The following is a 14,498-nucleotide window of genomic DNA, read 5'->3' as shown; positions in this document are numbered from 1 at the left end:
ATCTATTGACGGGCTTTTTCGTTGTTTCCATGTCCTGGCCACTATGAACAATGCTGCAATGAACATGGGGCTGCATGTGTCTTTACATATCAATGTTTCTGAGTTTTGGAGGTATATACCCAGTAGAGGGATTGCTGGGTCATAAGGTAGTTCTATTTTCAGTTTTTTGAGGAACCACCATACTTTCTTCCATAATGGTTGTACTACTTTACATTCCCACCAACAGTGCATGAGGGTTCCTTTTTCTCCACAGCCTCTCCAACATTGGCTATTACCTGTCTTGTTAATAATAGCTAATCTAACAGGTGTGAGGTGGTATCTCATTGCAGTTTTGATTTGCATATCTCTAGTAACTAAAGAAGATGAGCACCATTTCATATATCTCTTGGCCATTTGTATTTCTTCCTGGGAGAAGTGTCTGTTCATGTCCTCTTCCCATTTTTTTATTGGATTGTTTGTTTGTTTGTTGTTGAGTTTTATGAGTTCTTTGTATATTTTGGATATTAGGCCCTTATCTGAGCTGTTGTTTGAAAATATCATTTCCCATTTAGTTGGCTGTCTGTTTATTTTGTTTTCAGTTTCTCTTGCTGAGCAAAAACTTCTTAGTCTGATGTAGTCCCATTAATTAATTTTTGTTTTCACTTCTCTTGCCTTTGGAGTCAAATTCATAAAATGCTCTTTAAAACCAAGGTCCATGAGTTTAGTACCTATGTCTTTTTCTATGTACTTTATTGTTTCAGGTCTTATGTTTAGATCTTTGATCCATTTTGAGTTAATTTTAGTACAGGGGGACAAACTGTAGTCCAGTTTCATTCTTTTGCATGTGGCTCTCCAGTTTTCCCAGCACCATTTATTGAAGAGGCTTTCTTTTCTCCATTGTGTGTTGTTGACCTCTTTATCAAAAATTATTTGACTAATATATGTGGTTTTTTTTTTTTTTTTTTTTTTTTCATTTTTCTGAAGCTGGAAACAGGGAGAGACAGTCAGACAGACTCCCGCATGCGCCCGACCGGGATCCACCCGGCACGCCCACCATGGGCCGGCGCTCTGCCCACCAGGGGGCGATGCTCTGCCCATCCTGGGCGTCGCCATATTGCGACCAGAGCCACTCTAGCGCCTGGGGCAGAGGCCAAGGAGCCATCCCCAGCGCCCGGGCCATCTTTGCTCCAATGGAGCCTTGGCTGCGGGAGGGGAAGAGAGAGACAGAGAGGAAAGCGCGGCGGAGGGGTGGAGAAGCAAATGGGCGCTTCTCCTGTGTGCCCTGGCCGGGAATCGAACCCGGGTCCTCCGCACGCTAGGCCGACGCTCTACCACTGAGCCAACCGGCCAGGGCCTATATGTGGTTTTATTTCTGGGTTTTCTATTCTGTTCCATTGGTCTGAGTGTCTATTTTTTTGCCAAGACCATGCTGTTTCGATTGTCGTGGCCCTAAAATATAGTTTGAAGTCAGGTATTGAAATGCCCCCAGCTTCATTCTTTTTCTTTAGGATTGCTTTGGCTATTCGGGGTTTTTTATAGTTTCATATAAATCTGATCATTTTTGCTCCATTTCTTTAAAAAATGACATTGGAATTTTGATGGGAATTGCATTAAATTTGTATATTGCTTTGGGTAATATGGCCATCTTGATTATATTTATTCTTCCTAACCAAGAACAAGGAATATTCTTCCATCTCATTATATCTTTTTCGATTTCCCTTAACAATGGTTTGTAGTTTTCATTATAAAAGTCTTTTACATTCTTTGTTATGTTTATTCCTAGGTATTTTATTTTTTTTGTTGCAATCGTGAAGGGGATTATTCTTTTGAGTTCGTTCTCAGTTGTTTCATTGTTGGCATATAGAAAGGCTATTGACTTCTGTATGTTAATTTTGTATCCTGCGACCTTACTGTATTGGCTTATTGTTTCTAGTAGTCTTTTTGTGGATTCCTTGGGGTTTTCGATGTATAGGATCATATCATCTGCAAAAAGTGATACCTTTACTTCTTCTTTTCCGATATGGATGCTTTTATTTCTTTGTCTTGTCTGATTGCTCTGGCTAGAACTTCTAGTACCACATTAAATAAGAGTGGAGAGAGTGGACAACCCTGTCTTGTTCCTGATTTAAGGGGGAGAGCCTTCAGTTTTGTGCCATTTAATATGATGTTAGCTGATGGTTTATCATATATGGCCTTTATCATGTTGAGATATTTTCCTTCTATACCCATTTTGTTGAGAGTCTTAAACATAAAATTGTGTTGTATTTTATCAAAAGCCTTTTCTGTGTCTATTGATAAGATCATGTGGTTTTTGTTCTTTGTTTTGTTGATATCGTGTATTACGTTAACTGTTTTATGTATGTTGAACCATCCTTGAGATTCTGGGATGAATCCCACTTGATCATGATGTATTATTTTTTTAATATGTTAATGTATTCAATTTGCTAGTATTTTTTTAGTATTTTAGCATCTGTATTCATTAGAGATATTGGTCTTTAGTTTTCTTTTTCTGTGCCATCCTTGCCTGGTTTTGGCATGAGGTTTATGTTGGCCTCATAAAATGTGTTTGGAAGTATTGCTTCTTCTTCAATTTTTGGAAGACTTTGAGTAGAATAGGAACCAAGTCTTCTTTGAATGTTTGATACCCCCAGGGCACATGGAGGAACTTCTCGTTCACTATCTATACGCAGACCAGGATATCAGGCCCTCAGACTCACACTCTGAGTGAAACCTCCGCCCGCATGGAAAAGTTCTAGCGTTGGAATTGGCTCTCACTCCCTCCCCATGCATGGCTTTTCCAGGGCACTGGGGCAGCCTGGAGATTTCGCTTTTGGCCCACACAAAGGCCCCTGACTCTGCCCCTCTGTGGGATAACATGGGTGCCCACTGCCGAGGCACTCAGAGGAATCTCTCGCTCTCTATCTGTGCGCATAGACCAGGATATCAGGCCGGCCGCCTTACTCTCTGAGTGAAACCCCTGCCTGCATGGAAAAGTTCCAGCGTTGGAATTGGCTCTCGCTCCCTCTCCGTGCGTGGCTTTTTCAGGGCGCTGGGGTGGCCTGGAGATTCTGCTTTTGGTCCACACAGAGGCCTCTGACTCTGCCCCTCTGTGGGATAACACGGGCGCCCACTCCTGAGGTGCTCGGAGGAGTCCCTTGCCCACTCTCCATGCGTGCTGACCAGGATATCAGGCCAGCCGCCTCACACTTTGAGTGAAACCCCCGCCCGCACAGAAAAGTTCCAGCGTTGGAATTGGCTCTCACTCCCTCCCCATGCGCAGCTTTTTCAGGGCGCTGGAGCAGCCAGGAGATTCCACTTTCAGCCCACACAAAGACCTCTGACTCTGCCTCTCTGTTGGATAACACAGGCGCCCACTCCCGGGGCTTTCGAAGGAATCTCTCACCCACTATCTGTGCACGTGGACCAGGAGATCGGGTAAAATGGCTGCCCCACTTGTCTTTCTTTGTCTGGGTTTGGCACGAGTGTTAGCTTGTATTGCCTGGGTTGCCACAGGAACAGGTTTTTCTTGGCTTGGATCTCCATGCCACAGCCTGGTTTGGCCGTTTGTACCGTGGCCTGGATCTATTCACCCCCTTTGCCCACCTTAGTTTCTATACTCTCAGTTCCCAGTGAAAGCAGCCCTATTTAGGTTAGTGAGGAAGGCGGAGCATTTCTTACTCCCTATTTCCTTCGGGGCTTGATTATATATTTAGCCAATTTTTCACTCGACCATACCTTCGGGTATATTGCAAAACATCTGGAGGCTCCAAGGATAGGTTTTTCTGTTTCTGGTTGAAGATCTTGTTGAGTTTTGGGGGAGATTTATCGGTATTGCTTCCTACCGCGACATTACTCTGATGTCATCTCCTCTGGTACTTTTTATCATGACCTGCCCTTGAGTTATGGTGTTTTGGGAGGAAGACCAATGTAAAATGCTATTGTCATCATGCCATCAAGAGTACGTACTATCAACATGACATACGGCTGGTGTTGACCTTGGTCACCTGGCTGAGGCAGTGTTTGTCATGTTTCTCCACTGTAAAGTTACTCTCTTTTCCTTTTCATGCTGACATATATATCAATGAAGCAGAATTGAGAGCCCAGAAATAAAATCACGTATATATGGACAAATGATTTCTGAAAAGGAGCCAAAAACACACAATAGAGAAAATAAAGCCTCTTTAATAAATGATGCTGACAGAATTGGAAAGCCACCTGCAAAAGAATGAAAGTTGACTACAGTTTGTCTCCCTGCACAAAAATGAATTTGAACTGGATCAAAGACCTAAATATAAGGTCTGAAACAATAGATTACATAGAAGAAAATATAGGTATTAAACTTATGGACGTTGGCCATAGAGAACAATTTATGAATTTCACCTCAAAGGCAAGGTAAGTAAAGGCAAAAATAAATGAGTGAGACTATATCAAACTAAAAAGCTTCTGCACAGCAAAAGAAAACAACAACAAAATAAAAAGTCTGCCAACCAAATGGAAGATGATATTTAGAAACTCCAGCTCTGACAAGGGGTTGATACACAAAACATATAAAGAATGCAAAAAGCTCAGCAAGAAACATGCAAACAATCCAATTAAAAAATGGAGTAGAGACCTGAACAGATACTTCTCTCAAGAACATATACAAAATTCCAACAGATATATGAAAAGATGCTCATTTTCACGAGCTATTAGAGAAATGCAAGTCAAAGCTACACTGAGATACCACCTCACACCTGTTAGATTAGCTATTATCAACAAGACTGGTAATAACAAGTATTGGAGAGGCTGTGGAAGAAAAGAAACCCCCATTCACTGCTGGTGGAAATGTAAACTGTTACAGCCATTATGGAATAAATAATGCTGATTCTTGAAAAAATTAAGAGTAGAACTACCTTAGGATTTAGCAATCCCTCTACTGGTTATCTACCCCAGAAACTCGAAAAACATATGGTATGCAATGGCAATGTACTCCCACATTCATCACATCATTATTCACGATGGCCAAGACATTGAAATAACCAAAGAGTTCCTTGATAGAGGATTAGATAAAGAAGATATATACAGTGGAATACTACTCAGCCATAAGAAATGATGACATAGTATCATTTACAACAACATGGATGGACCTTGAGAACATTATACTGAATGAAATAAATAAATTAGAAAAAGCTAAGAACTGTTGATTTTACACAAAGGTGGGATATAAAACTGGGACTTGCAGACATAGGTAAAAGTGAAGTTGTTACTAGGTGGAAGGGAACATGGAGAAGGGGAAAGAGGATGTGGGGGAATGTGGAGGGGCAAGGGGGTGGATGAAAGGGTGTAAAGAGGGACAAATATAAAGTGACAGAAAATGATTTGACTTTGGGTGATGGGTATACAACATAATCAAAAGTTCAAATACTATAGAAATGTTCACCTGAAACCTATGTACTCTTATTGATCAATGTCACCCTGTTAAAGTTAATTTACTAAATACAATTTAATTTAAATAAAAAGAAACTAAGACAAAAAAAAGTTACATGACATGTTCAAAGTCATAAAGCCAGTAATTGGAAGGGATTGCAAATCTAAATTTCTCTGACTCGCCATACTATACAGTGTGTTCATAAAGTCATGGTGCACTTTTGACCAGTCACAGGAAAGCAACAAAAGACGATAGAAATGGGAAATCTGCACCAAATAAAAGGAAAACCCTCCCAGTTTCTGTAGGATGATGTGGCAGCATGTGCACATGCGCAGATGATGAGATAACACTGTGTATACAGTGGAGCAGCCCACGGCCATGCCAGTCGAGATGTGGACGGTACAGAGGAAAGTTCAGTGTGTTCTGTGGCTTGCTAAATTCGAATCTGTGACCAAAGTGCAACGTGAATATCGGCGCATTTATAACAAAGTGCCACCACATAGGAATAACATTACTCGGTGGGATAAGCAGTTGAAGGAAACCAGCAGTTTGGTGGAGAAAGCCCGTTCTGGAGGGCCATCAGTCAGTGACAAGTCTGTACAGGTTATACAGGATAGCTACCTAAGGAGCCCTAAAAAATCTGTGGGTGAGCCCACATCGAACTGCACTAAATAGGTATGAAACTGGGAGAGTCCTCCTTTTATTTGGTGCAGATTTCATATTTCTATTGTCTTTTGTTGCTTTCCTGTGACCGGTCAAAAGTGCACCATCACTTTACGGACACACTGTATATACTCTTAACTTTCCCATGATGTTATTGGGAATAACATTTATATAATTTGAAACAATAATACTTAAAAGTCAGAGATTATATGCAATGATGACCTTATTTTTTACTACAAACTATTATAATGAGGAAACAATCAGATGTCTATATTCACTGTTTTCCTCTGTTGTGAATAAATTATTTTTAGTATTATTTTTCACTACTCAGCTGTCTTTTAGTTATGTCCATTAACTAACGTTTACAATCCAGTGCTGGTAGGAAAGAAGGAAATTTAATGTGAGTTTCTTAGAAGTCTTAGCATTTATTTATTCCTGTTCCTTAGAAAGAATGTGAATTGGTATACTAACAATGTTGGGAAGAAAGGCTAAATCTTCTCATGATGATTATTTTCACTAAGGAGTAGTTTTCCCTAATTGTACTATGAAGACATGAACAGTGAAGGTTTAAGTGGAGGAAGGTGGTGAAACTTAACTACTGTCTGTATGCATTTTATTATTTTTGTTACATAAAGTGCCGTAGAACATACTAGTGTAAAACAAACCACTTTTTATGCTCACTGATATTTGGAGACAAAGATAACTGGCTCTGATTTATAATGTCTGGGTTCTTAGCTGGAAGTGACTTTTCAGCTAGGGTGTGGAACCACAGGGAGGTGTCTTTTCTTACTTGTTGGACAGTTGATGCCATCCATTGACTGGGGCCTCAGCTGGTTCTTATATTTATCTATAAACTTTCCATGAGACCTCTCTGCAAGGGCTGGTTTGGGCTTCCTCACAAGTTGGCGGCTGGTTCCAAGAGCCAGTATTTTAGGAAAGAAAAGCAAAAGTGTATGGATGTAACGGTTGTTAAACTAGATTCAAAGAGAGAGAAAGAGAGAGAGAGAGAGAGAGAGAGAGAGAGAGAAACTCAGTGCTATATGAGAAGAATGCCAAGATCACACTGAAAATCATATGGAATGGAAAATATTGTCATGCCAATTTGGAAAATACAGTCTGCCACAATGAGTCAGATCTTGAAAACATACTTCCAATATCGTACAAACCATGTGGTTTACCAACAGCAGAAGTATGAAAAGATTCAATAGTCTGAGACTATTTACCAGTCAAATTATTTATACCATGCATGGGCCTCTCCCCAAAGACAACAAAACTTGTTGTATTGTATATCAATTCTTTATGACTGGATCTCTGCTCCTTCTGTATTACTATAAAAAAGAAAGTGTGATGTAAGACAATGAATGTTACCCATTTATTGCCTATTATTAGGATCAGTTTTATATTAGTTGAAGAAAGACACCAGCAAAGCTTGGTAAAGTAAATGTGGCCAGGAAAACTCAATATAATATGCACCTGAATCACTAAAAATGAAAGCCTAAAAATACCTGAGAACCATGCCAAAACAATGTAGTATTAAAGACAATATTGGCCCACAAACATTTTTATTTACTGACCAATTATTTTTTGGTATGGCATATTATTCCAGATTTTAATAACATTTGAATTAATATTTGAGTGATATAATAAAGAAATTTTTTACAAGTCAAATGCATTTTTGCCTGAGTACTAATCAAAGTGAAAATATCATGTATTCCTTAAAAAAGTAGTCTTTAGAAACAAATGTTTATACACAGAGGAAATATTTCTAAATACAACCTAAAGGAATATTAAGATTGTTGGTCAAGTAAGTTTGTAAATATAATAATATGTTTGCTCACTTATAGTTTGCATTGGGTGTGGGGGACAGGCTGTAAGCAGGCAAGGTTGTTATAGCCTAACTCTTAGTTTCAAAACTAAGCTTTTCCTCACACCCTTGACTGTTGCATGATGTGGGGTGGTGAAGTCTCATGAGGAATCCCATTATGCCTCAGATAAGTGACTTTGTATCAGAGACTTCCTTGTTTGTATATTGAATTAAATGTTATAATTTCTATACAATAAAATGGGGCAGAGGAACCCATGCTGGAGGAGAGCAGAAAAAGGCCATGTGAAGGAGAGGAGAAGCAGCCAAATGGTTGAGTGCTGAAGGAGAAGCCAGTTTGTGCAGAGTTTGTGCAGAGAGAAGGAGATGGGGAATAGAGGTGAATAAGGCTGGTGAGGTAGAAACCTTTGATTCTAGGAAACTCGGATAAGTCAGTGGCTTTGGGAGCCCTGAATGGAAAGGGAAGTGTCTTCTCACTGTGTGTATTTCTCGCCCGCTGGGTGCAAGCTAGGATTAAAGGTAATGGCCCATCAGTTCTTGGCTCCATTGTTTCATTATCATCTGTCCAAATCAAATGAGAACCTGCATGGGCCAGACAGCTGTGATGGTGGCTGCGGCAACTGGTTTTACAAAGATCTATTTTTTAATCTGAAAGTAAAGATGAGGGAGAAAATATCATAGAATAAAGAAAGCATAACTGACAAAGTACCTTTAGAGAGTCATCTTATTATAGTGTGTTCATCTAAGCAGAATTCCAAAATAAAAAGAACCTGTGGGAAAAAAATCCATTTAGCGTTCATTAGTGCACCATTCCTCAAATTATTTCTGCATGAAAACACTCAATTTTCACTCAAATGGAAACAAGCTTTCAACTGTTATATGTCACAGTTTTGTGTTGGCTCACAAGGAAGAATGGTAGACCCTATCCTCTGTATAGATTGGAGACACATTATTTTATGTCTTTTCCCCTCACTGTCCCTGCTTCATAACCTCTTCTTCATGCCAGTAAAACCCCTAGATCTATCCACCTTAAAATGGGGTCTAAGTTAGAGCTGATAGTTACTAATAGTTGCAGGATAAACTTAAGTACAAATAGCCACCATGACAAAGTCTCATTTTTATAGAAAATGTTAAAAGGTGTAAGATACAGAAGATATAGGGGGAATAAGAAAAGCATTAATTTAATCAGCAGGGTAAACATTTGTACATTTTTTTTTATTAGAAGTGCCATTTTAATGTTATTTCTAACGTCTGCAGAAATCTATTTTTTCTTTTCTTTATTAATCTTAATGGGGTGACATTAATAAATCAGGGTACATAGTTCAAAGAAAACATCTCCAGGTTATCTTGTCATTCAATTATGTTGCATACCCGTCACCCAAAGTCAAATTGTCCTCTGTCACCTTCTATCTGGCTTTCTTTGTGCCCCTCCCCTACCCCTTCTCCCTCGCTCTCCTCTCTCCCCCTCTACTTTTTTCTAACAGATGTCACCTTGTATTATTTATAAAATAGTGCTGGTGTTAATACTCTTCAAAAGTATTACTTATTTTATGGTTTATGTGTTAAATTTTGCTTACTTATTTAAGGAATATTTTATTATTTTTTAATAAGATAAAATTTATAAATTTGAATTCTAATTGCTATTTAGAATTAATACTCAGGACTATAAATATTTTAGTGTGGGTTTTCTTCTTGACAATATGTAAATCTGGAGCCCAGTTCCCAGAAAAGGAGACAAGTAAGTGGGTTTCAGGAATGCCATGTCTCTCAATCCTGTGACAGCCTATGTTGATGATACTGCTGCTCTGGTGCTCCTATCATTCAACATCTTAGCTCACCCTTCACGTCTACCTGCAAATACCTTTTACATGTACATTTCTTTCAGAGTTACTATCCTTATTTTCCAATTCCCACAAAATCTTTTCCTTCTTTCTGTAAAACCATTGAGAAAAGGATAAAGTTTGACTAGATGGACACTGTGGTAAATAGATGTCGTATTTCTCTTTCCAGTAATAGTCTCTTTTTCTGATGGATATTTATTCTGTGAGGTTTGAGGAAACTAACCCTTCCTGACTCCTCTCAGCTAACAGACAAGTGGTGCTGGAGAGAACACACAACTGAAGCCTGGCTCATTGCAATACTACATTACCACCCACCCCAAGTAAAAATGACTGATGCAGGGATAAGACAGAACATCTTCCTTGGATGGATGGGTGCTGGAAAGAAAAGAGTGTCTCTCTGTTTCTCAGATATCATGAGCTGTTGAACCACATAAGCTTGGAGCTGCCAGTATTACACTTGGAGACTTCCTGAGAACAAAGGGAACGTTGAAGGCACTAGAACGAAAAAATCAGGAAAAAAGCAAAGTCCTGACATTATCATTTGGACATTAAATCCATTCATGTCTTTTCATTCAACCATGATGCTGGTTTTTAAATTGCTCTTTGTGTATACAAACACCATGAGGTTTAGAAACAGATAATTCATGGCAGTGAGGTGGCTATATTGCATTGGGATCAGAGCAGAAGACTGGTTTTGTTTCTAGGTTGAGTTTATGTTGCTATTGGTGGGACAGGTTGATTTTGAATTTTGCATATTTTCATTGTGAATACATGGATTTTCATAGGAAGAGAAATATGTAATTTTGTTTCTGGGATCTTGGCAGCATTGTTGTGAAAACAGGTAAGCAACTTATAGGTTTGAAAATTTAAAATAATAGTTTAGATTTCTACATGTTTTGGTCCTTCCATTAATCATCCACAGCATTGTCATTAATACAAGGTCTGAAAAATTGTGAATAGTTTTAAGAAACAATTAACATTACTTTTGCTCAAGCACAGCATCATTTCAGGCATTCAAGAATAAATCATTTACCACAGTAATCCTCTGCTGTGATTTTTAGCAGTTATAATTTTTATTTTATTGCAAGGCACACAATCATATATACAATGTATACTTACCAACTTCTAAAAGTACAAGATAATAAACATTATAGTAAAGCATATATGAATATACATTTGTTTCAGAGAATGAAATTGCCTTTAGGACAAGATTTCATATTTATGCTGAATCTTTCAAACAGTTCTTGTTTAGAAATAAATCTCATCAAGTAGACATATAAACTTGTCAGTTTCTCCAAAAAAAAAAGCTCTAATTTAAAGCCAGCCAATGTATTTCTTTTATTTCAGTAATTCATCTTACTTTGTTCCAACACTAGATTAAAATACCTATAAATTGTCTGATAATGATTATACAAATTTAGGAACTTTATTTCTCAGTAATACATCATAGAATGGAGCCACTTTCTTAATATTTATGTGACTATTTCTTGTTTTTTTTCAAAACAATCTTTCTAAACTATGCTTCCTTTTTTAGTATAAAGCCTGGAGTTTTATTAAACTCTTCACATAGGGGGTGTTCCTAGGTTTCTAAGAGTGGTTTGGAACACTAATATTCTCCTCCCAGTTAGAATTGTGGTTTTTTTACCCACATGCCTCTTGCATGTCTATTTCATCTCTCTGATTTTTTTTTCTGACTCTTTATTATATTCTATCTTCCAGAAGTTGTTACTCAGGTTAGAAAATAAAGCTTATGTAGAGAGTTAATCTCATACATTTAGTTCTGTTCTCAAAGAGACAGTGAAGAGTGCCCTCTTTGTTGTGAGGGGAGGATAGGAACATCATGGATGAGACAGTACCTGAGAGACAGGCTTAGACAAATATATTGTATGGAATGATAAAGGAATCAAAATATGACCACTGATTCAGGACACTACACACACACACATACACACACATGCACATAAATTCTCACATATTCATTCATGCATGCACATACTATCATACACACATTCTCACACACATGCATGCACAGTCTTGTGCACATACACATTTTTAACAAAGAAACAAATTTGTTTAAGTGGTATTTTTCCTAACATACATGGCTCTCTGATCTTTCTTTAATGTAGTATCCTAAAATGACATAGCTATCCTTTCTCCTCTTACAGTTTGGGGAAATTGGTGTTAACAATAATGGAGAAGTTTATAACACTCCTCATAGGCAGTTAAAGCTACTTCCCTATTCTTGGGCTGCAAACTTAGATATGAGAGATGAAGATAATCAGCAAAGCTCAGGCTCCAATAATGGCAACTGATGCTATGAAGACATGTGAGGTACTAATTTAATGAGAACATGTTACTATAAGTTGATTCCATTATTTTATCTCTATGTACTATGTAAGAACCCTTCAAGAAAATCTCCTGGGTGCCTCAGGAATCTTGAAAAAGAAGAAAAAGTGGAAGGTATCACACTTCCTGATATCAAGGTATCTTACAAGGCCATTGTACTCAAAACAGCTTGGTACTGGCATAAGAACAGGCATATAGATCAATGGAACAGAACAGAGAACCCAGAAACAAACCCACACCTTTATGGACAATTGATATTTGACAAAGCAGGTAAGAGCATACAATGGAGTAAAGACAGTCTCTTTAACAAATGGTGTTGGGAAAATTGGACAAATACATGCCAAAAAATGAAACTAGACCACCAACTTACACCATTCACAAAAATAAACTCAAAATGGATAAAAGACTTAAATGTAAGCCATAAAACCATAAGCATCTTAGAAGAAAACATAGGCAGTAAGCTCACCTACATCTCTCACAGCAATATATTTGTTGATTTATCTCCATGGGCAAGTGAAATAAAAGACAGGATAAACAAATGGGACTTTATCAAACTAAAAAGCTTATGCTAAAAAGCTAAAGACAATAAGAACAGAATAAAAAGACAAACCACACAATGGGAAAACATATTTGACAATACATCTGATAAGGGGTTAATAACCAAAATTTATAATGATCTTGTAAAACTCAACACCAGGAAGACAAACAATCCAATCAAAAAATGGGCAAAAGAAATGAATAGACACTTCTCCAAAGAACACATACAGATGGCCAATAGACATGAAAAAATGTTCAACATCACTAATCATTAGAAAAATGCAAATTAAAACCACAATGAGATACCACTTCACACCAGTCACAATGGTGCTCATTAACAAAACAACACATGATAGGTGCTGGCAAGGATGTGGAGAAAAGGGCACCCTCCTGTACTGCTGGTGGGAATGCTGACTGGTGCAGCCACTGTGGAAAACAGTATGGAGATTCCTCAAAAAATTAAAAATGGAACTGCCTTTTGACGCAGCCATCCCACTCTTAGGAATATATCCCAAGAACACCATATCACTGACTCAAAAAAAGAAATGCACTCCAATGTTTATGGCAGCATTGTTCACAATAGCAGGTATCATTAAAATCTGGGATTTACAAATATCATCCTACTAAAATTCTGAAGCCACATGTAAAAAATTCAATACAAAAGGTGAGAGTAAATACATCAGAGAAAGCACACCTTGAACAGAACTTATAGTAATGATATCTATAGTTACATAAGTCTATAACTTTGATTTTCCAATTAAATTTTGGAGGGTGCTATCTTAATAACATAATATATAAGCTAAAGAAAAGATGGGTGTTATTTTTAAATTATCCCTTTCTTCTGCCCAGGCAAATTACAGAAAAAGCCATTACTTCTGAAACAGTATGTTTCAGAGAAAGAAAGGGGGAAGTTATATATCATCTGAAAGCTTTAGCAAAATTACCCTAAATGTGATGCTCATGACATTATTCTCTCAGTTATGCTAGTCTCAGAACACAGTGCAAGGTAAGTCCAATCACCGAGAGTAACGTAGTGTCCTCATTCAGCTCACGGTTAGTAGCAATTCTACTTTTTACTAAAAGACACAAAATAATATCTTGAGATTTACATGAGCAAAATGCCTTCCCTTTCTGAATATAGAGAATATGCTAATAGCTATATATTCATAAAGAGATGTTGTATATAGAATAGATTCTGCAAAAGCTACAACCTTGGGGTTAAATATTGTGAGATTCATTAACACAGGGGTTATGAGCACTATAGAAGACTAATTGGTGCTCAGAGAGTCGGAAAGAGATGGCATCATTGACTGATTCCCAGAGAAAAGTTTATGTTGCAGGAAAATGTCTCTGCATCAACTCTAAATAACTCAGTGATATTATCAACATGTTTTTAAAAAACTGGCTGAATAGAAGGCAAACTCAATTCTTGTTTACACATATACTATTACTTACAGATGAAACTATACATATATATACTTTTGGTGATAATTAAATCATTTTACGCTTCTTAACATCATAACATGCTTTATTATGAGATTATTTATCTAGATAGTTTTTCAAGGAATTCAACTATGTTGGAAACCACATTGTGCATGTTTAAATATCAAGATAATTTTCTACTATATATAAACATCAGACACTTCAGGTGTGGGTCCAAGTCAAACTTAAGGTAGAATCCTTACAACACAACTACATGAACTGTATGTCCATGAAGCATAAAGTAAGCTGGGCAGAAACCATGGAAATGGTTATCATTCTTACTGAGGTTGTTACTGTCAGTGTTAAGCACCTGGATTGGATGCCCACTAAACTCTAAAACCAATGTGGTTTTTTGTTTGTTTGTTTTTGTTTTCTAAATGGAACTTCTGAAAACATATTGCATAGGAAAGCCACAGCAGTT

The sequence above is a fragment of the Saccopteryx leptura genome, chromosome 3 (genome assembly GCF_036850995.1).
Source record: "Saccopteryx leptura isolate mSacLep1 chromosome 3, mSacLep1_pri_phased_curated, whole genome shotgun sequence".
NCBI lineage: Eukaryota > Metazoa > Chordata > Mammalia > Chiroptera > Emballonuridae > Saccopteryx > Saccopteryx leptura.
This window is presented reverse-complemented; position numbering follows the sequence as displayed.